The following is a 25,715-nucleotide window of genomic DNA, read 5'->3' as shown; positions in this document are numbered from 1 at the left end:
TATTATATTATATTATATTATATTATATTATATTATATTATATTATATTATATTACTATATTACTATATTACTATATTACTATATTACTATATTATATTATATTATAATTAATTTACTAGGTCTATACCCGTGCTTTGCTACAAAACTATGTGGTCAGGCTTAGTTTTGGGGGAGGAAAATAAAGGGGAAAAATTCTGCCTCTGCTTACCAGCATCCATCACTATTCATCTGGCTAGCGTCCTATCAGTGTGTGAGAGAGTTGAGGGCTGTTTGGAAAACGAAAGAGTATTTTTGTGCGTGAGCAAGAAGGAGACAGCAACTGTTCTGGACTAAAGCTGCTTGGTGCTCTGAAACGGAAACTCCTCTCCTCTGCTTGTGTTTTGCATTTGGAACAGATTTCTTTTCAGGTGGGGAATGAGGGTAGAACCACTTAGCACCAGAGCGTGTTAATAATAATATATGAAATACTAATGGGGGATACTAATTGGGGGATTTAAGCGGGTCTCCTGAGGCTAGAAACTCCCCCTTCGAAGATGGCTTAAAGAACAGATGGAATATGGAAAATAACCTCCCCACTGAGCCTCAGGGCAGTAGTAAGCAGCTTGGGGGCTCTGATGAGAGACCACAAGGCAAAAGTATTATTTGGTTCGTTTGCTTATCATACTTCCTAACTGCCCCTCAGAGGCGCCTCAGATTCTCCTCAGAGAGAGGCTCCGGTCGGTGTGTGAATGGGCCCAAGGCAAATAGTAAAATTGATTTTGTTTACTTTATATGCAGCTTTGCATATAACTTTCATTAAGTAAAGTGAAATTCCATGAAGAAATCAGTAACCTAGGATTGAACATAGAACACAGAACCATACGGCTGGAAGGGACCTTGGAGATCTTCTAGTCCAACCCTCTTCTTAAGGCAAGAGACTTTGTACTATCCCAGTCAAATGGTTGTCCAGTCCAGTCTATGTCTGGAGACAAGTTGTTCCATTAATCGTTCTCCTCATTTCTAGATTGGTTTTTTCTTTACTTCCACCCTTCATTTCTTGTCTTGCCCTCTGGTACTTTGGAGAACAAGCTAATCCCCTCTTCTTTGTGACAACCCTTAAGTACTGGAAGACAGTTGATATGTCCCTCCCTAATCCTTCTCTTTGATAGGCGAGGCGTATCTAACTCCCTCAATCATTCACCAATTCCCAAACTCTTTGTTGCATTAAAAATGATAATGTGTCAAGCATTTCAGGACTTGGTGGGCTGCTCCTAGGTTGTCGAAGAACATGGAGCTTTTGGTCTTCTGGTTGAGACCACCATTTTAGAAAATGCAGCCTTGAAAGGGTACCTAACCCAAGGGAGTAAAATCGAGGGCTCTTCCAAAGAGACCAGCCAGACCTTAAACTGTTCTGATTTTAAGAAGCCTCAGCCTGAAATTCTGGAATGGGTCCAAGTTACTTGAGGAACCTTCTCATCCCATTGGGATTGGCTCATCCCATTCCTGCTGGGAGAAGTGGCATACTGTAGGTCCCATCAGCCTGATTATTCCAGCTGGTGAGGTCCAGAAGGAGAGGCTTCTCTGCTGTGGCTCCTGCCCTCTGGAACAACTCCCCCCACCCATGTGAGGTTGGCCCCAACCCTCCTATCTTTTCATAAGGGCCTAAAGATGTGGCTGAGTCATTTGGCTTGGAGCCCCATGGGGGAACAGCACAGTGGAGGCGGTTGATCAAGAAACAATCAAGAATACCTCTACCACCACTCCACTCCTGCTTTCTCCCGCCTTAATGTTTGGTTTTACATTATTTATGTTTTAATGTATATGTGTAGATATATTTTTATGACTGTAAGCTGCCCAGAGTTACCCTATGGTAACGTGGGCAACCAATAAGAAAGAAAGAAAGAAAGAAAGAAAGAAAGAAAGAAAGAAAGAAAGAAAGAAAGAAAGAAAGAAAGAAAGAAAGAAAGAAGATGAAGGAAGGAAAAGAGAAAGGAAGAAAGATGAAGAAACAAAGAAAAAGGAAGAAAGGAAGATAACGGAAGAAAGGAAGGAAGAGGAAGGAAGGAAGAAAAAGAAAGAAGAAAGAAGTAGAAAGATAAAGGAAGGAAGGAAAAGAGAAAGAAAGAGGAAGGAAGGAAGGAAGGAAGGAAGGAAGGAAGGAAGGAAGGAAGGAAGGAAGGAAGAGAAAGGAAGGAAAAGAAGAAGGAAGGAAGGAAAGAAAGAAAGAAAGAAAGAGTTCAGTGGCTGAGCTCTGATCTGAGCTTATCAATCGACACCATAGAGAGAACACTTCCAGAATGGAAACATAGAAAAGGGTTAACTCCCAGCTGACTTTTGTGTTTCCAGCTCCGTTCCCTCCCTACCCACCCAAGCATTACAAGTTGCCACCAAGAAAGAAAGACAGATAAAATAATAATAATAGTGGGAGGTGGATGCTCAGCCCAGCCCTGAGAAATAAAGGATGGCTTCTCTGGATCTTTTGGCCGGCAGCCTAGAGGCTTAATTGGCCGTGCCACGAAGTACCCACCAAGCTTAGGGTGCTGAACTAATGAGGCGCCCTCTGATAAATAATGCACTCCTCTCGGATCCTTTTCGCAGATGGCACTTAGCACTCGGCAAGCTGATGTCATCCAGTTGACCCTGCTGGTTGAGTTGTTTGCTTTGGCCCGATCGATAGATATTATCTATTTCCACTGTACCATCTCTCGAAGGCGCACGGGGCTGCTGCAAAGGGAAGGCTGTACATTCCTGCCACAGAGTTCGTCTCCATCTATGATCTCATTTTCTCCCCCTCCCCTTCCTTGGAGGAGGATGACCCACACTTCTATATTTATGCCTCCAAATCAAACCATCTCCCCCTCCTTCTGAAATTCCGCGCCCTTTCATTTCTCATCCCTCAACTATCCTGGTCGGCCATCAACGTGTGAAAGGGTGCCGGGTCGTGGCTTGTCTTCCAACCCAACCCAACCCAACCCAGAAAGACCCAAAGCCCTGAAATCTAAGCTTGAGATGCAATGGAACAATAGCACCACATCAAAATCCCGTTGGGCTGCTTTTAAGAGCTGTGTATTTTTAGAGACACGCTGGGGCTGAAACAATTTCATGGCTCATAGATGCAGACAGAATCTGCTGGATGCACCAGCCCAAAGGTTGCCTTTTGCTGTCTCAGCACCTGATAAGCAGGCGACGCCAAGGGTAAATGTACATGTTTTCAAGGAGAAGCTGAGAATATGCCGGGAGGATGTGCAGACATGCTCAGGGTGGGATGTATGGGTTTTTGCAAGCTTCATTCAACAAGTATCTTCACCGGAAGAAGCCAGTTTGGATCCAGACATGCAAAATGAAATTCAGACTAGAGAAAGGTAAGGTTTTCACTTGGGAAAGGAAAACCAGGTGTACAGGTACAGATTAGATGAAACTTGGCACAACAGCAGTAACTGTGAGAGCATCTTGGAGTCCCACTTAACTATGAGCCAGCCGTGTGTAGCAGCTGCCAAAAAAGCCAACACAGTTCTAGGCTGCATTAACAGAGGGATAGAATCAAGATCACACGAAGCGTTAGTACCATTTTATAATGCCTTGGTAAGATCACACTTGGAATACTTACATCCAGTTTTGGTTGCCACAATATAAAAATGATATTGAGATTCTTGAAAGAGTGCAGAGAAGAGCAACCAAGATGATTAGGGGACTGAAGGCTAAAACAAATGAATTCAGTATGAGTAGTTTAATGAAAAGAAAGACTAAGGGAGATACGATAGCAGTGTTCCAACATCTAAGGGGCCACCACAAAGAAGCCGGAATCAACCTATTTTCCAAAGCATCAGAAGGCAAGACAAAAACCAATGGATGGAAACTGAGCAAGGAGAGATTCAACCTGGAACTAAGGAGAAATTTCCTGACTGTGAGAAAAATTAACCAGTGGAACAGCTTGCCTTTAGAAGTTGTGGATGCTTCATCACTGGAGGCTTTTAAGAAGAGACTGGACAGCCATTTGTCTGAAATGATATAGACTCTCCCGCTGAAACAGGGGGTTGGACTTAGAGGACCTCCAAAGTCCCTTCCAACTCTGTTATTCCATGTTATGTTAAGATATGCAGCCACGCTCAGGGTGGAATGTGGGTTTTGCAAGCTCCATTCAACAAGTATCTTCTCGGGGTGGCATTAACTAAGCTAGTTTGATCCAGGCGCACTTCTGGATCAAGGGTCAATTTTAAATTCTAAATCTTCCAGGCACACCCCAGGAGGTTGCAAATGGAGGACTCCTTGATGAAAGGTCAAAGAAGACTTTTGTGTAGTCCATCCTCTAAGGGTTTACCTCTCTATTTTCTCTTTCCCTTTGGAGCAGGTAAGCCATGTTTGCATGTTACCCAGAAGTGCAAGTTAGCTCCCCTACACTTAAGCTCAAGGATGCTGTATAAAGCATGCCCCGACCTTTGTCTTTGAGCTCAGTATGCCATGCAAATCCAGAAAACAGGGTCAGCTGAATAAGCCATGGTCCTCTTAACCACAAGTCAAAGTTTGAAGCCAACATAGCTTGGCTTCTCCAAACAACGACTCGCTTCCTGCTGTTCCCCCAAATTGACGTTCGTCTCAAATAGTACAGAGCCTCAGATATGACGGATGGCCATTGGGCTTTTCCTCAAACCAAGAACTGAAATTAGAGGGAAGAAACGGAAAAAGAAGCATTTCCAAGCAAAAATCCATTATTCGCCTGGCCACCCATCTGTTCCTGAAAAGGCTTTTGACCCTCTTCAAGTGAGCTGAGCTGTGACAATCAGATCAACTGTCTCTCCCTGGGCAATGAATTTGGATGACAGAAACAAGAGGAATTTCTGTGGCTCCACAAAACAGGTGCTAAATGAGTTTTGCCCCATTTGTGAGCTTCCTTGCCACAGTTGTTCCAGTGAATCACTGCAGTTGCTAAGCGAGTAACCTGGTCGTTAAGTAAATCTGGCTTCCCCATTGATTTGACTTGTCAGAAGGTCCAGCAGGATACTGCAATTGTCATAAATATGAGTCCGTGGCCAAGCCTCTGAATTTTGATCACGTGACTATGGGGGAATGCTGCAATCGTTGTAACTTGTAAGTGTGAAAAACAATCATAAGTCAGTTTTTCCAATTGCTATTGTAACTTGGAACGGCTACTAAACAATTGGCCGTACGTCAAGGACCACCTTTACTTTCAGCCTGGCCTGGCCTGGCCTGGCTTTTCCAGAGTTAGAAAGGAGAAATTTGACATCTCATCCTTTCTTCCAAATTTAAGTGCAACTAATTTCAAAACCATTAATTTTCACAGTCTCTCAGCGTCCCCGCACTTAATGATTCCCTCAAGCCCCATCTTAAATTTCTTTCGGCCATTTATGAACAAATGTTGCATTTTGGCTACATTCTTATTCAACTTTATTTTTCAAAGCCTTTTGCTTACCCAGCCTACATTGGTCTTGGGGACTAAGGCATGGTGGGGCTGAGGAAAATGATGTTTGAACTCAGTTTTCCCAATGTGGGGCATTTGAGGTATAGGATGATTAGAACTCCCACAATTCTCAGCTACGGTGCCAACAGACCTGAAGATGAAAATCCATCTCTACTGGCTAGAGTGTTGTCAAGTTTGGCAACTTTTAAGATGTGCAGGTGGCTGGAGAATTCTGGGGGCTGAGATCCACGTGTTATAAAGTTCTCAGACATGACAAACCCTGTCCTGGGAGCATCGTCGGAAAAGAGACAGGAAATTGTGGTAATATCCTATTGGTAGACTTCTTGAACATATCTGGTGGACTTGTGGGGGAGATGCAAAACCTAAATTGGTCCAGCAGGGATCAAGAGCACTAGAATATCCCAAGTAAAGAAATGAGAAAAGAGAATCAAAGAAAAGAAAGAAGAGAGGAAAAGAAAAGAGAACCACGGAAAAGAATAGAGAACCAAAGAAAAGAGAAGAGAGTAGAACAGAAGAAAAGAGAAGAAAATACTCTAGCAGAAGAGAAGAAGAGAAGAGAAGAGAAAAAAATACTCTAATAGAACAGGAGAAGAGAAGAAGAGAAAAGAGAAGAGAACTACAGCACTTATTTTTAGTTTTTTTAAAAAACAAACATACTTTTCTTTGCTTGCCTATATAAGCCAGCATTATCTCACTTTGTCTCTATAAGCCAGCATTATGACATACATCCAAGGGCCTTCCATGATCAGGAACACCTTTCTCCCACAATAAAAATGCTATGACCCAAAGGCAGTTGGTTATACAGTGTTCCTACAACATCCCGACTCAGGTCATATAAGAAAAGCACATGGCTGAATCTGCAAGGCATGCTAGGCTCGGCTAGCCATTCTGTCACACAAAACCCTAAACCAGGATTTGCAAACCACGATGAGGAGATTGAAGCCACAATTTCCTGGGCCCCCCATAACCATAACTTCCTCCACAACCCAATAACAGACATTCCCTCTGCATGAATCCTACCCTGAGGCACGTCCCATCCACCCGGTCATCAATTTGGGCATCAGTTCGACTCGTGCTACATCTCTGGAACTCGATCCATAAAGAAACAGCTTCTCTCTGTTTCCCTTCCCCGCCCCAAACCATTGCCACGACACCTCCCCACCCCGATTAAAATAGGCATGCGACCATTTACCTTTGCATCACCTGTGCCATTTTCCAGAACATTCCTTCCTTCCTGAACTGCTTTGCTTCTTTAAAAGGCTACCTGTCCCACGATTGTGGGCGGCACATTGCCATCAAGCACCGCAGCTTCGCTCCACCTGCGATTTTTCTCTCGCCTCTTGGAACAGCGTGGCAATAACAAAAGCCAAGGAAGGGCTGGGAAGAGCTGTGATAAACGATGCCCTCAGCCCAGCCCCTCTTCCCTGGCTGGGAAGGGAAAGAGCCGCTTGGTGGAGCAGGATGATTCCCATCAAGGCTGGCGGTGGGCTGATTTCTCTTTCTCAGATGTGAACGAAGACATAATTTGGAGTGTTGCATACATGAGGCGCATGACGCCGTTCAGCTCATCCTCCCACACAATGGGCAGCTTGATTGGCCTGCAAGTATCTGCCTAGGAAGCGCATTCAGAGGATGAGGAGAGAACAAAGCAGGATCTCTATTCTCTGGTGGGCGGGGGGAGTTTGGCCCCGGTGTGCATGCATGGATGAGAATTCAAAGAGTGCTTGGACCCTGGGATTCCTGACAGCGAGAGCAATTGATCAGTGGAAGGGCTCCCCTCCCAAAGTTGTGGGTGCTCTCCATCACTGGAGGTTTTTAAGAAGAGACTGGGCAGCCCCCTGTCTGAAATGGTGTAGGGTCTCCTGTTTGAGCAGGGGGCTGGACTAGGAGACCTCCAAGGCCCCTTCCAGCTCTATTCTGATTGATTGGTTGATTGGTTAGTCAGTGGAATGGGTCACCTCCAGAAGTTGTGTGTGCTGCTCCATCACTGGAGGTTTTCAAGAAGAGACTGGGCAACCGATTGTCCAGAACGGGATAGGGTCTCCGGCCATGGGCATGGGGTTGATCTAGAACAGGGGTCTCCAACCTTGGCTACTTTAAGCCTGGAGGACTTCAGCTCCTAGAATTCCCCAGCCAGCAAAGAATGCAAAGGACCAGCTGTCCGCAAGGAATATAAATCCTTCCCTTCCCCACCATCCAGTCAGAGCTGAAGAAGCTTCTTGGAGGAGAAGCGAAACGTCTCCAAAGAAAAACCAGAAAGTCCAGTTGCCTCTTGAAAAAAAAAGCACCTTTGGGAATCTTAGTGTTGTGTTCCCTGGCTGGATTGATAGGAAGTGGGGTAACCCTATGAAGAGTCATGTGTAAAATCAATTGTTGATGCTAATCTAGCACAGGGGAAAAATCCAGAAGTATTTAGTAATATGGATAATACAGTGAAACTGTATTGATTCCTAGGAAGAAGACATGAAATTACAGTATAGTTTTAAGGCACAGTCTTTAATGTTTCCATTGTACATTTGGACACCCTCTAACTCCATGCCGAATCTTCTTGCAAGCCTCCCGTCAACATAAAATATTTCTATGGTCTTTTTAGAGTTGTCAGCAGAAAGGGAGGTGAGGAAAGGGGTTTGAAAGAGTGTGCGGCAGCTTGGAAATCGAAAGTGCATTCCATAAATAGTTTTTCAAAGATAGTTTCTAGGTGACTTGAAGTTTCTGTCGTGCAAATATCTAATTGGAGAACATGACTGATGACTCTTGGCTATGGACGTGTCTCACTGGAGAATATGAATTACGATAGAGCCAGGGGGTGGGAGAAGCCAGGGTCAAGGGTGACAATGAATGATGTGTCTCAGAGTCGGCTACACCCAGGCCAGTGCCGGCATGTTAACTCCCAATAAATCCTTCTGAAGTTTTGGAAGTTTGGCTCGAGACTCCTGATTGAATTGGGGGTAACTGCAGGAATCCTGACACCAGCATTATGGAAAGAAGCTGGGCTTACTCCCGAGGGTGGCTACAAGAGTTTTGACAAACTCTTTGTCTTATGTTATTCTGTTATCTGAGCATCCCATGTTGTCCTAGGGGAAGTACACAGACCAAACGGTTCTCTTTGCTTATGCTGTCTTGGAAAGTCACTCTGTTGTCATTTCGTTGACAGCCTGCTGCTTTCAACTTTTCCATCAAATTGCCTCGCTCATCTGCATCACTGTGCTATAGTTAGAATTATACACCTACTTAGAATCGTATTCTGCCCGAGTTCGGCTGAATTGTCTTTAATAGAGCCTCTATTCTTAGATCATCTTTGTGAGCAAAGGTTTGACTTCCAGGCATGATCAGACCCACAAACCCCAAGCCTCCTTTCTCCCAGCCAAGTTAATGGGCGTGACTACAAAGCAAAGACACACACAGCATCCATCAGTCCACACACACACACACACACACACACACACACCCAGGGCCCTATTTACACAACCAAGCTTGGATTTCACTTCTTTGGCATCCTTTTTATGAGGACAACAGCCCTGCCCTTCCCTCTTCCAACTTTCCTTGCCTGGGTCTAAAATTGCTGCTGTTTTGTGGGGGGGAAAAAACCCAACATATGGCCGAGCGCTTTCGCCACTCTTAAAAAGGAGGCAGACTTGGTTAACGAAGGAGCCAGATTGCAACTGTATATCCCCCATCATCTGTTCCTCTTTGGGAGAATCCTAGGCAATGCATCATGGTCGTCTCTTGCCCTGGGCCATTTGAGACAGGATGCCATTTACCTACGGTACTGAATAAGCTGTCAGGTGCTTAAACCAGATGCTTCCCTTTCTGAGAAACCTCGCTGAAAACGCATGGCCCTTTGGGGTATCTCCCACGGGGATGCCTTGTGATTTTAAACATTTGCAATGTCTCTTAATCCAGGATCATTTCTGTGGTGGCACAGTGGTTAGAATGCAGTACTGCAGGCTACTTCTGCCGACTGCCAGCTGCCTACAGTTCGAATTTCACCAGGCTCAAGGTTGACTCAGCCTTCCATCTTTCCAAGGTCGGTAAACTGAGGACCCAGATTGTTGGGGACAATAGGCTGATTCTCTAAATTGCTTAGAGAGGGCTGGAAAGCACTGGGAAGTGGTATATAAGTCTAAGGGCTACTGCTGGTGCTATTTTTGGACTTAGTGCTGGAGATGTTGCGGGGGGAAATAAATTTTGATTTTTGGATTTGCAGATTATAGAAGTGTGTTTTATATAAATGACTAGTAGGTCAGAGTAAAAAGTGAGGCATTTCATTATTTGTATTTTACTATGCTGAAAAACATTGGATGTTAATACTTCTCTTTTCTTGGTTTTTCCCTTACCCCACACTTCCGCTTCCCTCTCTTTTCCCTCTCCCCTTTCCCTATTATTTTTATTTTCATTTGAATTTTATATTATGATGATTTTGGAGAGAGAAAGAAGTGAAAACATTATCACTGCCATCACTGAACTTTGTGAAAATTCACACACCCTACAGTTAAACCGCCTGATATTTCACTCTTGACAGCTAATGAGAAACTTACTTTAGAATAATTTGTTTCTCTTTTCCCCTATTTTCCCTGGAATATTATTAGAAAACAAGAGGAAGATTTGAAGGGGAGGTGGTCTTGTAAGGCAACAGAAAAAAAGAAGGGATTCCTAGAAAAAAATTACCCAAGGGGCACCCCATTTTTCTCCAGACATTTGAGATGACAGCTTCTATGATTCCTGGCCACACCCTGGTGCTTGTAATATACCAGGTTGCTGACTTCTAAAACAGTCTGTAAACCACAGGAGAATGGTCAATGCTCTAAAAGCAATGGGATTTGGGCAATTGCTTGAGTTGGCCACGGTTGGGTTTGTGTAACAGGCTAGGAAAAAAAAAAAAACTCACACCACCTTTTAGAGCAGTGTTTTTCAAACTTGGCCACTTTAAGCTGTGTGGACTTCAACTCCCAGAATCTCCCAGCCAGCTAGCTGGAGAATTCTGGGAGTCAAAGCCCACACAGTTTAAACATGGTCAGGTTTGAAAAATATTGCTGTACAGCAACATGGGAACATGGTTACAAACCTTTTGTGTACTAGCTGGATTGTGAAGAAGCTTTACTTTATAATTCTTTGAATCTGCTTTTCTCTGGTGGGGTGCTGCTTATGGCTATATAATGATCAAACTTTGAAAAAAACCAGTTTGGGGTATTAGTAGATTCCAAGGGTATAAAGCAGTATATCTCCCAACTCAGCTGCTTTTAAGAGGTGTGGACTTCAACTTCCAGAATTCTCCAGCCAGTGTGGCTGACTGGGGAATTCTGGGAATTGAAGTCCATATACCGCAAAGCTAGTATGGGTGAGGAACATTGGTGTGAAGATTCCTTAAACTGTTCTACAATGGATGTATTCCATTTCAGTCCATTCACTCCCTCCACATTTACTGATTTGTCTATTAGTTTTGGAATGAGCTCAACTAATCTCTGGCCCCTTGACTGTTAATTTATTGTTGATGTGGCAGTGTGGTTTATGCTCTTTGTTTTATTTTCTGTTGCTGTCTTTTATGCCATACTTAAGTTTTACGGGTGATCTTTTACACATTGGTCTTCTTTTATTATAGGCTCTCCTAAGAACTTTTACTGGGCCTAGGGTGGAAGCATAATTAGTTTAATAAAATAAATTAGATTAAACAAATGCACATACTTAAATTGTCATGCCTATACATGAGATATTAATGGCAACAGTTGTATTCAATTCAGTGGTCACATCTACACATATTTTCAAGAAGGAGAGACCTACAATTCTTAATTGGCCCAAGTCACAAGGTAAATAGGCCTATAATTCAGCAAAAAAAAATTACAGGTAGCTTTTGACGTACAACCACAATTGAGCCCAAAATTTTGGTTGTTAACTGAAAGAGTAAATAAGTGAATTTTGCCCTATTTTATAGCCTTTCTTGCCACCATTGTTAAGTGAATCACTGTTAAACTAGTAATATGGTTGTTAAGTGAATCTGGCTTCCTCATTGACTTTGGTTTTGGGGGATAACATGGCTTCTGGACACTGCAACCATCATATGAGTCAGTTGCCACGTGTGTGAATTTCGAACATGTGGCCACAGGGATGCTGCAATGGTCGTAAATGTGAAACACAGTCCTACATCACTTTTTTTTCCAGTGCCATGGTAACTTTGAACGGTCACTAAATGAACTGTTGTAACTCAAGGACTACCTGGATAAGGCCCATGGTTCCCCACTCTATCTTTCATCTGAGTAGAAGACAATTGGAGAGGTTACTCGCCTGAAAAGAGCAGGGAGGGGAAATCACTTTTTTTTTTTAAATGGTATTTTAATTTTTAATTATTTTTTTTCATGGAATTCCTTGCTGGGGAATTGTAGGAGTTGAAGTCTTAAGGTTGCCAACATAGGTTGTCCCTGAGTTAGATTGCAGTGAATTCACCCCGCCAATAAGTACAATCAGATGCTCTCCGAGGTGCTGAAATAATCTATTGTAAAATGGTATTTCTCCTTGAGTCAAGCTTCATTTCTGATCCCTTTGCCGACCCTCCCATGGGCTTTCCTTGACAGTAATCAGGAAACCTTTCAATATTGCCAACTTTCAATAAAGAATACAATTTCTTAAAAAGCACCTGCAAAGCCAGGTTTCACCAAATGCATTATAATGAATTCAAATCAATGAACCAGTCAGCTATTAAATATATTTCTATACTGTTTCTATAAAGTGCCATCTCAAAATAACCACCTGCAATCGATAGCGCTACAGCGTTCAGTTAAAAATAGGGAGGAAGCGCATATGTACATACAGGTTTATGCACCGATGCCTTCTTAAAAGTAACTCCAGATGATGCCGGATGTACCTCGGTGAGGAAACATTTAAAATGCAGAGGCTTCTTTGCTTCATTTATGTATTCCATGAATAAAGGAAATAGGCCCAAACCAGCTCATATACTCTCAAATCCGAGCCACTGATGTGAGACTTCTGTGTTGTAGAGTAATTGGGATCATGCTAAAAATATACAAATGTGGCTGTTTGAGGGCCTAATCCACTCTGATCTTTTTTATTTTCCATATGGCTCCTCATGATCTTTAGAAGAATCAGGGTTCTGCTTTGCCTCCAACTGGTTCTTTTTCAAGGGAAGCACCAGGATTCAAACCCAGGAGAGAAGGGGAGGGGAAAGGGAGAAAGGATAGGAGGGAGAGGGAAAAGAAGGCGAATAGAGGGAAGGGGGGGGAGAGGGAGGGGAATAGAAGGGGAAAGGGAGGGGAGGGGAAAGGAAGGGGGGGAGAAGAATGTGAATAGAGGGAATTGAAGGGAAGGGAAGGGAAGGGAAGGGAAGGGAAGGGAAGAAAAGGAAAGGAAAGGAAAGGAAAGGAAAGGAAAGGAAAGGAAAGGAAAGGAAAGGAAAGGAAAGGAAAGGAAAGGAAAGGAAAGGAAAGGAAGATAAAAGAAGTGAAAAGAGAAGGGAAGGGAAGGGAAGGGAAGGGAAGGAAAGGAAAGGAAAGGAAAGGAAAGGAAAGGAAAGGAAAGGAAAGGAAAGGAAAGAAGATAAACCAGGAGAGAAAGAAAAAGGGAAGGAGAAAAAGAAGGGAACAGAAAGGAAAGGAAGAGGGAATGGGATGGAATGGAGATCCACTCCCCATGCAGATATGTCCCCTCACAGATTACTAACTTTGGAGCTGAAAGTATTAGGAGAAACAAGCCAAAAATATATTATACACATGTTAATTCAATTTATATACCCACTTCCATGCCATGTGGCTCTGTGGGGCTAACAAACCTAGCCAGTGGTGGGATTCAGCCAGCTCGCACCACTTTGGGAGAACCGGTTAAGTTTCTAAGCAGAGTTTCTAAGTTTCTGATTGTTGGAAGAAATCATTAGGGAAGAGAACCGGTTGTTAAATTATTTGAATCCCACCACTGAATATAGCAACTAAAACATATCATCCCAGAGGTATAATAGCTGAACTGTAAGCCCTTTCAGGTAGTCCCGAGAAGCACAGCCAGCACAATTATCTTTACTGTGAGGTTACATTAACAGAAGAGCAATAGCACTTAGACTTATATACCGCTTCCCAGTGCTTTTACAGCCCTCTTTAAGCGGTTTACATTTCCCCCAACAATCTGAGTCCTCATTTTACTGGCCTTGGAAGGATGGAAGGCTGAGTCAACCTTGAGCCTGGTTAGGATCAAACTCCTGGCAGTGAGCAGAGTCAGCCTGCAGAGTCCCCACCAGCTTCATAAAGTCCAGCAGGATTCAGAGGTGAAGATTCTCTTCTGGATTTCTCATCCAGGCGGAACCCATTGTCCTTGCAAGCAATAGCAATAGCACTTAGACAGACGTATATACCGCCTCACAGTGCTTCACAGCCCTCTCTGAGCAGTTTACAATGCCAGCCTCTTGCCCCCAACAATCTGGGTCCTCATTTTACCCACCTCAGAAGGAGGGAAGGCTGCGTCAATCTTGAGCCAATCAGGATCAAACTCCCGGCAGTGGGAAGAGTCAGCCTGCAATTCTGCATTCTAACCACTGCGCCACCACGGCTGTTACACAAATCTTGCAATTCTGAAAGTATTTCTCCCCTCTTTTCCTTTTACTCTTTGGAAATCTAAGGAGTATTCCTTCTAAAATATTTCCCACGCTATTCACCCTTCTGTGGGCTGAAATGCTTTTTACACACCAGTTGTCCATTGTGGCTCTCCCGCCTCTCTTCCAAGCTCCTTCCCAAATATATTCTAACCTTGATGCAGGAAACAATTGATGTGAAGCAACTCATGCTTCGCTTAACCATGGTTTACTGAATAAACCATAACGCTTGAACTCACACAGCCCAGAAGCTATAAAACATGGTTTACAAGCAAGCTACTTATACACTGGGGATATTGAATCACAAAAACACATAAAAAACCCTACCATCTTGATTTCTTTGACACCATCCCCTCACGGACCCCCATCCCACTCTCAAGTCTTTCAGAATTGATCTAACATGACAATAACACACCAGTGGCAAAAGGAACCCTTTTGCGACCATTGATGTTGGCTCATTGCATCATGAACCGTTTACAAACAACCATGCTCAGAGTCACCACAAAAGGAGCCAATCTCAGTTAATAGTAGCAGTCCTTCGTTTTGCAAAGCTCTCTGAGAAGGTGCACCTTCATAGTTTTATGAAAGGACTGGAGATCTGATGCCAAGTGGAGCTCCCATGGAGGTGTGTGAAGGACCAACGACTCCAGGTGGCAGGGGCCTCAAAAACTTTGCTTCTGTGAAACTCTTGAGGGTCTTCACCTGGACAAATATGTAGTGTCATCACCTACTGAAAAAATGTAGTCCTGAAATTATTGGAGCTAGATCATGCTCCAAGCTCTCTAAAGCTCTTGAGAAGGTCCATCTTCATTGTCTCATCACACTTTCTGTAGACACTACAGATAAAGAAGGTCCATTTTCATAGTTTTATGGGAAGACTGGAGATCTAATGCCAAGTGGAGCTCCAATGGAGATGTGTGAAGGACCAACAACTCCAGATGGAAGGTTTGCTTCTGCAAAACTCGTTGAGTGTCTTCACCTGGACAAATAGGTAGGATGGGGCTGGCTCTACAGAAAAATGTAGTTCTGAAATTCTTGGTGCTAAACCATGCAGTGAGCATTTAAGCACACTTCAAAGCCAACTCCGGGCCAGCCATGAAACATTATAGGTCTCTTCCCATCACAGTAAACATTTTGTACTATACCTGTTTCTCTCTATGAGGTTTTAAGGTGGGTATTAGGTGTTTATTTCCCCTCCACTTCTTCCACTTTCTCAAGGCTGATCTGCCATTTCTTCTCTCCTCCTCTCTCTTTTTTCTAAGGTCCTTTCTACATTCCTTACAAGAGGCCAGACACTAATCAATGAAAACTTGTCTGAAAAGCCAAGAGTTAGCCACTTTCCTAGAAATGACTACACTGTTATCTGCAGGGGAGGCTAAACATGATTTAGCCTCGTAAGGAAAGAAGGAAAAAGAACAGATATTAATTCTGCAACTACAAGCACTATTAGCTCCACTCCGGGTAATGGAGAAGAGAAGAGGAGGTTGCATAGATGAATGGTGAGAAAAACACCAGTAAATGTTTTGTCTGGGAATGTAAAAAGCAACAGAGCAAAAAATCAAGTAGGAGTGTAGCATGTGCCTTGAATTTTTTTTTTTTTTACAAACCATTCCATTCTTAATGGGTTTCTATCAATGGCGATCCATATGTCATTTTTATAAAAAAAATAACAATTTTTAATTCAAAAAATTAAAATACAACTCCCCCCAAAATAGTTATTTACAGAAATAAACGAACAAGACATTAAAATGGGCATTAAAAAGGCACAAACCTATGATATAATCCTAATGTATATTAGATAATATATGTATATGTCATCTTTTTATATATTCCTGTATTTATTAATCTATACACACACATACACACACAGATATGGATGTGAATAGGGCAGTATCACACTGGAGATAATTGATCGATTACTAACAGCTACATAAATTCTGCCTCTTTCCTCCTCATGTTTTAGCCTTAGTTATCATCTGTATTTTCATTATGATTTCACTGTGATTTTATACATTGAGGGGTGTGTGTGTGTGTGTTTGTGTGTGTATTCCCTTAGTCGCCTTGCAGTGAGATGAGGGGCAAACAGATATAATAAATAATAACATAAATTTGTGGTGCAAATGGTTTTGGGGGTGTGGGGGTGTGCGTTTACACACACAGAGACACACAAAACAAAATAGCAGTCTAAAATAAAGATGAGGCCAAGGCTTAGCTAAAACAGCTCCAGAAATGAAAGCAGCAACAGGAATAGCACAAAGAATTCTTGGAAAGGCCTCCAAACTAAGCTACCTGCAAATCTGCAAAATGTCAGGATTCCGGCAGTTACCCCAATTATTTCTATACACGTTTTATAGTTGCCACAAAACCAATATTCCCTTTGGATCTGAAGGCACCAGTTCAATCTCCCTATGCATATAAGATGAGATTCCAGAATGAGGGCGCCATCACTGAGAAGGTCCCTGTCAACTGTAGCCTATTTTAGAAGACAACAGGGAGAACTTCTGAAGATGCTCTTAGAACCTGGGCACTCCAGAATGACGTTCCGCAGGTCATTTGCCCCATAACAGAATGAAATCTAGTGTAAAGAGTTAAAGAGTTAATCACCATCTTGATAGAGAGAGATAATGGATGGATGGATGGATGGATGGATGGATGGATGGATGGATGGATGGACAGACAGACGTATATACACATATTCATACATACATATATATGCACGCACACACACACACACACACACACACACACACATATATATATATATACACACACACATAGAGATAGATAGGCAGACAACACAACACATATATGCACATATATGTATACACACACACACACACAAATATAGATTAGATAGACATAGACATAGACAGAGACATAGATATAGATAGGCAGGCAGGCAGGCAGGCAAACACATGCCTATACAAAGGATGATTTTGTCTAAAATGGAGATGAATTATTATTATTTTTCCTGCAATATGCCCATGGTTGTATTCTCCCAACACAATCAGCACATTTCCTGGGACTCGAGACCAAACTTTGGAGGGTCACCAGTAGATCGATGCCTTTCATCGATTTCATTAAGAGAGGGAGGATGGCTTTTGTTATCTGCAGCTTGCCACCATGCAAAACCTCACTGGAGCTTCTGCACACAGGCACCAAAATATGATTCTGTAAGACAAGGGTCCCTCTGAATCGAAGCATCTCAAAACTCTTTTAGCCATCAAGGGTAACCGTGGCTTCATTCCGCAGTCCTGGATACAGGCTTACATAAGATTGGACATGGATTTAGAGGAGGTCCAAATTTAGAATGGAAATATCAAAGACTATGTCTTAAGGTTATCCAGTATTGTAATTTCAGGTCTTATTCCTAGGAATCGATACAATTTCATTGTATTATCCATGTTACCAAATACTTCTGAATTTTCCCCTGTGCTTGATTAGTGCCAAGTTATCCATTTATACATGACTCTTCATAGGGTTACCCGACTTCCCATAAACCCAGTTGGGGGACACAACACTGAGAGGTTAGCCCATCTATCTGTCAGCTAGATTTCTTCCATCTAGAAGAAAAAAGTCACCAAGTGACCAGGAAAAGTGTCTGTGTCTATTCTTGAACCTCCTTTAAGACCTGTCAACACCAACAGGTGAAGCTTCTCAGTACAGAATTTAGAATACAGTTATTCTAAAATAAATGCAGAATACAGAAAACAGAGTTGGAAGGGACTTCTAGATCGACCCATGGCAGGAGATCCTATACCATTCTGGACAAATGGCTGTCCATTCTCTTCTTGAAAACCTCCAGGGATGGAGGAGTAGCCACCACGTCTGGAGACAAGCATTTCCACTGGTTGATTGTTCTGACTGCCTGGAAATTTCTCCTTAATTCCAGGTTGGATCTCTCTTTGATAAGCTTCCACCGAATACTTCTAGTCCTGCCCTCAGGTGCTTTGGAGGACAGTTGATTCCCTCTTCTCTATGACAGCCCCTCAAGCACTGGAAGACTCTCATCATGTCACAACTAGTCCTTCTCTTCATTAGGCTAGACATATCTAGTTCCCATAACCATTCATTGTATTCTTTAGTCTATCTAAAGAAAAGCATTGCCATGCTGTTCTTTAAGGTTTGCTGGTGCAGTTGGGCAGAAAAATGCAGGAGGTGTGGGGCTCCAATCCTTATTGATCTTTGTAAATGGGGAGGGTATTTCTTTGGGTCTCACATGTTTGCATGATAAAGACAAACAAGGATGCAGTAGATTCTGGAAAGACTGAAATCTCTACATTTGGACTAGAGAACCAAGAATTTCTTCTATCCAGAATGAATCATCGAGAACCCACATTCAAAATAATCTTTCTTTTCCTCTTTCATTCCCCCCAAAAGAGGAAAAAGTCAGTGGCCTTTCTAAAAAAAATGATATCCAGCCAAGTATCTATTTATTAACATCTGCTGGGGGTGTTTTCTCTCTCTCCCTGCCTCTTTCTCTCTCTCTCTCCCTCTCCCTCCCTCTCTCCCCTTCTCCCTCTTTCCTCTGTGCACCAAATTATTCCTGATCTCAATCCTTGGTCGTCTAAAACCCCTTAAGAAATGTGGTTTGTAGTAATGTTGCAACAATCCTAATACGGTTACTGAAGGGAGATACCTTCAAGAATCTAACCGGTGAAGTTTTTCTAAGGCGCTTCTCTGGATGTTATGAAAAGCATCACTGGCCACCTTTTAGTGATCCAGATTGGCATTAAAAGAAAAAGAAGAAGCACAAAACCAGGTGTCCATTAAAAAAGTGGGCTACCCTCTTAGATGAAGACCGGGAGCCCTGAACTCTATCCAAGCAGGCCAATTTTAGGGGCAGAAGCCATTCTCAAGTCCAGCGATGGTTCTTCAAGATTAAATCTAGAGAGCTACAACCCAAACTAGAGACAGGGGACGGGGGGTTTTCTATCTAGCAGGAAAGGGTCAACATTAAAGGAGATGATTCTACCGATGGTGGTTGAGGGCCAAATCCCAAACAGCTTGGCCAAGATTCATTTCTTGGCTCTCTACCTTCTTTCCAAAGCCACATGGGTGTGCAATTCACCACTGCTTCTCCATGGCTTCTCCACCAATCCAGGTTATCTGAGAGAAGCTCTGTCCATCAAAGGTGCCTCCAATCCCTCCCTCTCAGCATCCCTTCCTCAAAATAACAGGGTAACACCATCAGTGCCCCACCCTGCCCCATCCTTCCATGAGAGCCCAGTTTCGAGAGGTGGCCGCTCAAAATTTTCCATCCAATGCAGCAGAGCCCAAGACAGAGACAGAGAGAAATCTTTTGAGGGGCTCTGGACTGCAATGGCCAGAGACCCTCCTCTTCCTCCCCTCCATCCCCTGCTCAGGACAACAAGTAGGCTTACGTAAGGTCAACCTGACATCCCAATCGGGAAGGTCTTCTTCAGAAGGGAGATGAAAGCCACCGCCGGGAGAGGGGTGTCCTTCCCACAAGGCAGGTGTGAGAAGACCCCGGTGGCGTGAATCCTGCAGATCTCAAGGTCTGGTCTGGAGGGAGGTTTAGTGATGGGGAGAAAGGAGCTTTGTAGCCAAACCCGCTTCAACCCCCCCAAAATTAGCATGCTTACCTCCAAAGACCGTTGTCTTAGCTCATCCCTTCCTCACCCACTGCAAACAGCAGCCAGAGCAGGGGGGAAAAAATAACAATATATCACAATCCTTCCGCTGGAGAGAAAAAGAAGAAAGGAGCTGAGAGAGGACTGTACGGAGAGGCGAAGCAGGAAGGTCCCCTCAATTTTCTTCCTCTTTTCTAACCCAGCCAGGTAAACCCGAGCCGGATGTCTGCTGGTTGTGCTGACGGCTAGCTGTTTCTTCTTTTTACTCTCTCTTTCTCTCCGGGGAAGCAAGCTTCCCTTATTCTTCCAGCTTTGTGCGATGATAATCCACCGGTCTGTTGTTTGCTGAGCCACGAAGGATCTGGAAAAAGGGGGGCCCAAGCCAGGCATCCCCACCGCTCCCCCCCCTCCTCTGATCAGAACCAGGGGTCTTGCCAGGAAGGCGAAGGGAAGAAGAGACCCCCAGCCATTCCTTCCCTCCTCATTGCAACCAAACTAACAACAACGGGAAGAGCGATCGGGATTCCAAGCGAGCCCGCAAAATAAGAAGAATGATGGAGACGAGGAATTATCCAGACGGCAAGGAAGCAAGATGCCACTTCTCCTGCGTTCTCCCTCCCTCCCTCCCTCCTTCTCTGCCTTCACGTACTCTCTCTCTCCTCTCTCCGTCTCTCTCTCTCTCTCTCTCTCGTCCACGCGCACATCCACACTTCCTAGCTAGCCTGACACTCAAGTATCCTCAAGCAAATCCTCCAGTTAAAGGCACATGAGCCTGATTATCCATCACGCCGCTTCTCTCTCTCTCTCTCTCTGTCTCTCTCTCTCTCTCTCTCTCCCCCACCTCACCTCCTGGCTGGGATCCAAGAAGAGATTACAAGCCTCCCATGGAGAGGAAACATAAGGTCTCCTCCATCCACCCACAACAGAAGGACCCTCTTCTCCCTCCCCCCCTTTTTTTAAAAAGAAAAGAGGAATCAAACATCGATAGGCAAAGGGCAGGCGGCAAAGAGCGGGGGAGAGGAGTGGGCCAGGGTCAAGTTGGAAGGGCAGGAATGGGGGTGCAGGAGGGGGGAAGGAAGGGATAGATATTGATGGAGGAGCAGCATCTAAGGTTGATAACAGGGCCGCAAAGAAGCTTTTTTTCATAACTCAAACCTTCAGGTTAAGACGGGATTGGAGCCAACTTGCGTTTGGAATCTTGCTAAGCCTTATTAACAGAATAACGGATACTGGAAGGGACCTTGGAGGTCTTCTAGTCCAACCCTCTACGCAGGCAGGAAAGAAGACGCTATACTATTGCAGACAGTTGTCGAATCTCTTCTGAAAAGCCTCCAGGGTTGGAGCATTTAAGACTTCCGGTGGCAAAATCATTCCACTGATTAATTGTTCCCGCTGTCGGGAAGTTTCTCCTTAGTTCTAGGTTGCTTCTCTCCTTGATTAGTTTCCATCCGTTGCTTCTTGTCCCACCCTCAGGGGCTTTGGAGAATAGCTTGGCTCCCTCTTCTTTGGGGCAGCCCCTGAGATATTAGGACACTACTAACATGTCTTCCCTAGTTCTTCTTTTCATTAGACTAGACATATCCAATTCCTGCAACCGTTCTTCATGCAACCTTCAGCCCACTGACCATTTTTGTAGCTTTTCTTCACACTCTTTAGGTACCACAAGCCAGCAGCTGCTTAATCAACCTAAAGATGTCCCAGGACAGATGCTGACTTCCAAGATGCTAGCCCAAGTTTCTTACGGGAACCCGTGGGAGAATTTAAGCATAATGTGCTGAATTCTCCCCCCGCCAAGCAGGAATGGCGTATTCTGTTCAGAAGATAAATACAGGTGGTCCTTGACTTATGACCACAATTGTTGCTAAGTGACAGAGAGTTAAGACTGGATTGAAGCCAATTTGCATTCAGAATCTTGTTAAGATTCTACATCGATTCCTGATTTTAATCCTGTGAAATAATGGAGATAATCTTATATGTATGATTCTTGTATTTGCGAACTATGAAGGAGAAGCTTTCAGAAGCTGTAGGTGCTCCAACACTGGAGGTTTCTAAGAAGAGACTGGACAGCCATTTGTCTGAAACGGGATAGGGTCTGCTGTTTGAGTAGAAGGTTGGATGAGAACGGGGGTCTCCAAACTTGGCAACTTTTAAGACTTGTGGACTTCAGCTCCCAGAATCCATGCATGATTGGGGAATTCTGGGAGTTGAAGTCCACAAGTCTTAAAAGTTGCCAAGTGTGGAGACCCCGAAGTAGAAGATCAACCTGATGTGGCTTCTGCCTCCTTCAGGTCTATCAAAAGTGTGTGTGACATACAGTTTAGTATCCATGATTACTTCACCTTTAAGACGTGTGGACTTCAACTCCCAGAATTCCTCAACCGGCCATGTTGAGTTGAGGGTTAGAAGACTTCCAAGGTCCTTTCCGACTCTGTTTTTCTTATATTCGGAGATGTACAATAGCCTTGAGAAAGGAGAAGGAACCATGGGAGCATTAAGGGAGGAATTCAGAAAAGATGACTCGGTCCCAGGAAAGAGGAAAATACGATGGAGTTTAAAAAAAAAAACACGCCCATCTCAAAATAACCTCGACTTGATGTTGTTTGGTATAAAATGGATGGGACAGAAACCGGGATGGACTTCCAAGTTTGATCTCAGCCTTTCAAAGGAGGTCAAGAAAGCAGAAGCAGAAGAGGCTCTTCAACTTTAGAGTTGAATAACCGAATCCGGAAAGTGGTTCAGAGCTTCTGCTACCAAACAAGATCGAGATAGGTTTTTTCTTGAGCTTCTTTCTCATGCTTTCCTCTTTCTCGGGACGGAATCATCTTTTCTAAACCACTTCCTCCCTTCACAGTTTGAGTATCTCTTTCCCCAGGGCCGACTTCACATTCTTTCACAGTTTATTTAATTTAACAGAATTAAAGAGAACGGAATTGATGGAAAGGGAAAGAAGTGGGAAAGTACAACACCATTGCTTCTTGTCTTGCCTTCAGGTGCTTTGGAGAATAAGTTGATTCCTTCTTCTTTATGGCAACCCCTGAGATATTGGAACGATGCTGTCATGTCTCCCCCTTAGTCCTTCTTTTCATTAAGCTAGACCTACCCAACTCCTGCAACCGTTCTTTATTTTTTATTTATTTTTTAGCCTCCAGTCCCCTGATCATCTTTGTTGCTCTTCTCTGCACCCTTTCTAGAATCTCAACACATTTAAAATAAAAACCCTTCTGTGGAGTAGCCCGTCTTGCCTGCATCAAGGGAGCTGCCCTATGGTCTATCCCACCCACTCTAAAAATAAATAAATCCCAAGGAAGCGAGGAGGAGGAGGAAGAGTCCTTAATTCATGGACAGAGCCGCTAATAAGCAGCGAGATATGTGGTTTTATGGTTATTGTGCCCCGTTTCCCTTCCGAAATGGATGTTGCATGATTTAACAGGCACTAAGAAGGATGCTATTCTTGATCCCGGGGAGAGGAGGTGGGGTGGAAGGAGAAAAATAGAAGTGACGAGAGGAGAGGGTGGGGTGATATGGGAGCAGCAAGCAGGAGAGAAACGGTTTCTATTTTCAACTCAGCCCCTGGCTTTCTCTCTCCTCCCAGCCATTTTGCACGCCTGCCCAATTAAGAAACCTGACCTGCTTTTTCTTTTTTTAAAAATAATAATAATAATAATAATCAAGGAAAAGGATAGTCAGCTTGACAGGCCGATCCGGGGTTTGGCCAGCCAGGCATGGGCTCTCCAGGGAGAAGCTAGTCCCAGCACCACTTGGAAGGAAGACGGTCGACGGATGCTCGGGTGGTGTGCAGCATATGGCAGGGACAGCCATCCCCTTGGCAAACGATGCGGCTCATCCCTTGTTTTGCACCTCGGATTTGATGAGCCGGGTGCCCTCCTGGTGGGACAGCTCCTGGAAGCGAGCGCCATAGCAACCGCGGTGGAAGAGGGTGGGCGGGGGGGGCGGGGGGGGCGCCTAACGTGAGTGAATTTCTAAAAATTGAGCTCTCCTTTGCAAGGGAACCTCGCGTTTCCCATCTGTCTCAAGCTCGCCTCGCCCACCCTTCAGGGGAGAAGGGCCAGCTTGCTTTCTCTCTCCCCTTGCTCGGATGTGAAATCGATTTCACCCCCCACCCCCCACCCCCAAAGTGATGGCCAGATGGCTCGTGCAATTTCACACCCATCTTGTGGACTTGGAGAGGAGGAAGAGGAGAAGGACGGGTTTTTGACAAGAAGCCCACCAAGCCAGAGGTGGCCCGATACCTAAAACTAAACGACTAACCAAGGTTAATCTAAACCAGGCTTGACATGTTAAGATGGAGAATAATAAAAAGTGGGAAGGGACCTTGGAGGTCTTCTAGTCCAACCCTCTGCTCAGGCAGGAGACCTTATATACCCGTGATGGCGAACCTATGGCACACATGCCACAGGTGGCACGCAGAGCCATTAGTGCCGGCATGCGAGCTGCAGAAAAACTTACCTCACTGCGCATGCACGTGCCTCACAGCTGATTTTCGGCTGGTTTGAGCCTTTTTTTGACCTCACAAAGGCTTGAGGAAGGCTTCTGCAGGCTTTGCAGGCCAAAAACTAGCCCCGTTTCATCACTTCCTGTTTTTCCAACATTACCGGAAGTGACGAAATGGGGCTAGTTTTTGGCCTGCAAACCCTGAAGAAGCCTGCAGAAGCCTTCCTCACGCCTCTGGGAGGCCGAAAAAGGCCTCCAACCCACCGAAAATCAGCTGTGAGGCACAGTGCAAGTAAGGGGGCAGTGGGAGTGGGTGGAGATTGCCCGTGCATGCGTGTAGGGGGCATGGGGGTGGGATGTGCACTGCCTCCTGGGTGCTAGCATGCAAGGGTGAGCGTACAAGCGCGCACACAGTTTTTGGCACAGGAGCCCAAAAAGGTTGGCCACCACTGTTATATACCATTCCAGACAAATAACTATCTGGCCTCTTCTTGAAAACCTCCAGTGATGGGAAGCCATTTATTCCGTTGATCAGTTGTTCTCGTTGTAAGGAAATTTCTCCTTAATTCTGGATTGGATTATTAAGCTTTCCGCTCACTGCTTGTCGTCCTGCCCTTTGGAGAACAAGTCAATCCCTTCGTCTTTGTGGTAGCTTTCAAGTATCAGAAGACAGTTATCATGTCCTTGTCTTTAATAGGCCAGACATACCCAGTTCCCTTAATCATTTATTGTACAATTCAACCTCTAGATCCCTTTATCATCTTTGTTCCTTTTCTCTACACTCTTTCTAGATGGTTTTGTATTAATATTTCCTATGAACTTAAACAGTCCAAGTTCCAACCTCTCTTGAATTCCGTTGACTTTTATCTACTGCCAATTCAATGTTGACTATTAGTTGAGTAGATAGTTGCATACAGGAGTGAGTGTCGAGTCTCCAAACTTGACAACTTTAAGATGCTGGCAGGGGAATTCTGGGAGTTGAAGTCCAAAGCTCTTAGGGCTGCCAAGTTTGGGGGCCCCTGGTCATAAGCAGTAAATCTTCTGAACTGCAACTTAATGTATGCACCTCATTCCTTGCATTTGATGTGTCCAGAACTAAGGTGCTATTTCCCCCTCTTGTAACAGGTCCGGGTGGCCAAGGTTATCAAGCTTCATCAAGGTTATCTCTACATTTTTCTGTACATCTCCTTGACTTGCAGGATATTTTAGTTAGAGGGACTGTTTTCTACACAAAGATTTTATCTGGGACAGAGCGGGGTCTTCTACCTAAGAGAACAGAACGCATTTAGCGAAGTAGGGAAGAGCATGATGATTCCCCTACCGTGAGTAGGTTACTGAATAAAAGGCAGGTTTCATTTGAGTAAAACGTGCCTAGGATTCAGATGGCTGGCCAGGTGTGATGGGAGTTGTAGTCCGAAGGGTGGGGAGGGCTGCTTGCAAATAAACAAAGACTCTCTTTGGTCCAGAGACAGACCAAAAAATGGAGCGAAATGTCCTCCCAATTGGCAAACGCCTCCCCCACCCGCTGCTGGCATTTAGCGCATGCAAGACGCATCCCTGCTCAGAAGCTCAAACATGAAATGTTAATGAGCTGCAAACATACCTTCCCTCGTTCCCTTCCCTGCACTTGTTTCTTTGAGAAGAATCCGCCCTGCTTGTGAAATGATT

At 44.3% G+C, this 25,715-nt stretch overlaps 1 protein-coding gene across 2 annotated transcripts in view; it reads right to left on the bottom strand.

Annotated features, from left to right (window-relative positions):
• FBXL16 (F-box and leucine rich repeat protein 16) overlaps positions 1 to 19,983 on the bottom strand; it is a 42,319-nt gene extending 22,336 nt beyond the window's left edge. Inside the window, exon 1 of one of the 2 annotated variants that reach the window (XM_026704143.2) lies at positions 19,608 to 19,983. The gene's annotated coding sequence lies outside the window, so the exon portion shown is untranslated. Of the gene's footprint in view, positions 1 to 6,609; positions 6,854 to 19,607 lie in introns of those variants that run through there. The other variant, XM_087912475.1, reaches the window with a different exon arrangement.
• Between the last annotated feature and the right edge of the window lie 5,732 nt (positions 19,984 to 25,715).

The sequence above is a fragment of the Pseudonaja textilis genome, chromosome 14, assembly GCF_049901715.1.
Source record: "Pseudonaja textilis isolate UNSWEBS1 chromosome 14, rPseTex1.2, whole genome shotgun sequence".
Lineage (NCBI taxonomy): Eukaryota > Metazoa > Chordata > Lepidosauria > Squamata > Elapidae > Pseudonaja > Pseudonaja textilis.
The sequence above is the reverse complement of the archived record's forward strand: the minus strand, read 5'-3'. Positions and strand labels throughout refer to the sequence as shown.